This window comes from Orycteropus afer, unplaced genomic scaffold, assembly GCF_000298275.1.
Source record: "Orycteropus afer afer isolate SDZICR_OR568_19922 unplaced genomic scaffold, OryAfe1.0 scaffold00532, whole genome shotgun sequence".
Taxonomy (NCBI): Eukaryota; Metazoa; Chordata; class Mammalia; order Tubulidentata; family Orycteropodidae; genus Orycteropus; species Orycteropus afer.
In genome coordinates this window covers 125,843-129,176 of record NW_006922119.1, presented here as the reverse complement: position 1 = coordinate 129,176, position 3,334 = coordinate 125,843, and positions in this window count along the sequence as shown.

Here is a 3,334-nt window from a genome sequence, read left to right as displayed (position 1 = left end):
ATATATGCTTTCCTGGTTTTTGTGTTTCTCTAGAGAACCCAATCTAACACAGATATTAACTTAAAAAACAGTATTTTTAATGAGCAATTTGTTTCCTTTTATAGCAGAACAGAGAACCATGTATGACTTCACAATGCTTGTAAAAATATTTGTGGTGATAAGTCACATCATCCTGTTTCTTTTTAGGTCTGCCTTGATGATCAATTCAGGCCACAGTTAGTACAAACAACATAGACATGTAATAAGTCCATCAGCACCATCTGATCAACAGAAATACTCATCTAATACTTCCTCAAAACGAAACAATGAATAACAATGAATAGTCAAAGGCTATAAACAATAATAGAGAAATTGCCAACTTTTGTTTAATTGAAAGGTAAGCTGTAGAATAATTAAACATTTGGGGGGTTTTTTGTTTTTTGTTTTTTTGGTTGGTATGGTTAGAGTCATCTAGTTTAACCATTTTGAAGCCAAAAGAGGTTAAATGATTGAGACAACACATTGCAGGCAATGTCAGAACCAGAATGATTGGAGTCTACTCTGTACACCCATAGCCTACTCAGAATTTTATCATTAGACTTAACTTAAGTCTAAAATTTCTTTTTAACCTCAAGTCTAATTTCCCAAATTTGAGATTAATACTGTTAGTATTCTTTGCTAACCATGAAAAAGATCAGTATGTCCATATGTTGTAATTATATAGCCACAGTTTTTCTCCCTAACTAATTAGAAGACAACTCAACACTGAAATCTAATCCCAGTGGAACATATTATCTGGCTATCACTCTTCAGAAAGACAAAAGCTCTCTGTCTAAATTCTTACTACCTTCTTTGCCAGCCAGTCTAGCCTTAGAGTTTTCAAAGCAATATATGTAAATACTCAGCTCTATTTTCCTCAGAGGACTCATGAGGGGGGCTAGCTCAGTAATGTGATGCCTTTCTTGTAGGAAGATGTCACAGCTGGCCCACGATCAATAGAGCATGGACTTTGAGTTATGCCTCTGTCCCAACCCATATATATTCATCTAGAACCCCTAGGTGACAAATGGCACACAACTGCAAAAGTCTAGCCTCTGGCTACTGACCAGAATAAAGCTGATTTATCCCTAAAAAGTTTAAGGTTTGAGTCTCTGCTAACAGCATCAGCAAAGCAGCTACAGACTCATCTTGATCTGGGAATACATAAATTGTAGTATTAAATTACTGTAGCCCCTACATCACAAGCCCCAAAATGAGTGTTAAAACCATGTGGATTAAAGCCAATGTTTGAAATCTAGAGACTTAACATAAAAATCCAGATTACCAGTGTCTCTTGAAACATCAAAAGCTCCAGCCTTTCAAGGCCCACATTCCTGGTAACATCCAAGAGGTAAATGGGGCTGGCCACCTTCAGTGAGGTAGTAAACAATTAAGTAAATAACTAGTTGCCATCAAGTCAATTTCAATTTGTGGTGACCCCATGTGTTGCCAAGTTGAACTTCATAGGGTTTTCAAGGCTGTGGCCTTTCAAAAGCAGATCATAAGGACTTAATTAGGAGATGCCTCTGGGTGGGTTCAAGCTGTCACCCTTTGGGTTAATAAATAGTCAAGTGCTTACCCATTTGCATTGCCCAAGGATTCTGTCAGTGGACAAATTTTCCAAATTCAAGGCAGTCTCTCATCCAGCCCTCTTCACTCCTTTATGCTACTACCTTCCTACCCCCCATAGGCATTTGAGTTTATAATCAAATAGTCCCAAGGCCAGGTTTCTGCCTCTAGGTGACAATATCAGGGCATTGGCAGTAGCTTGAAGAATCTCAAAACAGGCTGCACATAATTCCGGTTCCCTTCAGGGCCCTGCTGGACTGTTCAACTCTGTCCTTTTCCATGCCCTTTCTACAGGCTGGATATTGGCAGAACACAGTGCTTCATTGGCGTCCACTCAGGCTGCATTTATACAGAGAGAGCTGGGAATTCCCATTATGCCCCCACAAACCTGATTCCTGTTTCCTCTTTCCAAGTATTTGGGCAAAAAATGCTGAGAGATGTAGTTTAGCTTTCTCAAATCTGCAAGAAATCCAATTGACAAGGAGATCTGTGTGTCTAGCTCTTCTATTAAGCATCTGTATTTTTTTGCCTGTGAGTCAGTGCGTTCAACGATGCTATTTAAAATTCAATAAATAAAGGCAAATGAAATTACAAAAACAGATCATCATTTTCATAGAGAACTAACTAAACAAATGTTTTCCTCAAAATGTCAAGCACCAGGGGACTTTAAAAAAATATTGAAAGTGATTCCCTAGAGGAAATGAGCAACTCAAAAATAGAATGTGTGAGAACAATGCTGATTGATACTTCAAATGCAAATGGTGCTCCAGATCCTAATGGATGAGGAGCAGTGTTACCTGATGCGAAGACACAAATCATGGAGTGGGAGGCTCTTGGGCCCAGTGGGCAGCAGCTGTGCAGGATCTGAGGCTACGGATGTGAACAACATTACATCCAGGAGAAACCACAGGGGAAATTAGCTAAATGCCATAGAGAACCACATTCTACAGGATATAGTGTGGTACGATTTACCCAGAGATATAAAAAGAAGGGGTAGTCAGAGTCCAGAATTTCTCAAACGAAATAGCAGTGCAGAGAATCTAGCCCTGCATAACATTATTCCTGTCAGGCCATTCCAGAAAGGACCGTATCATTCCTCCTCTTGGATCATCAGTGGTTGATCTTGTGACCTTATTTTGGAGTAATTCCTCAAGTGGTGGTGGTTGTTTGGTGCCATCAAGTGGGCTCCGACTCATAGCGACCCTATGTGCAGCACTGCCCAGTCCTGCAAATCCTTGCTATATTTGAGCCTATTGTTGTAGCCACTGTGTCAATCCATCTCATTGAGGGCCTTCCTCTTTTTTGCTGACCCTTTTCTTTACCAAGCATGATATCCTTCAGAGAGGTAAGTACAAAAAAAAACCCGCAAGTTTGTTGCCATGGAGATGATTCTATCCCATTGTGATCCCATGTAGTATAGAGTAGAACTGAGTTCCACAGTGATTTCTTGGCTGTAATCTTGATGGAAGCAGATTTCCAGGACTTTCTTCTGCCACACCACTGTTGTTGCGGTTGTTATGTGCAGTCCAGTCAGACCAGACTCATAGCAACCCCTCCTTGAGTTTCCGAGGTGGTATCAGTATGGAAGTAGATTGCCCAACCTCCCTTCTGAGGAGTGCCTGGTGGGGTTGAACTGCCAGCCTTCTGGTTAGCAATCAAGTGCCTTAGGCACTATGCTACCAGAGCTCAAACCGCCAACATTTCAAGTGCAGACCAGTTGTACCATGCAGGGACCTTATGGTATGGA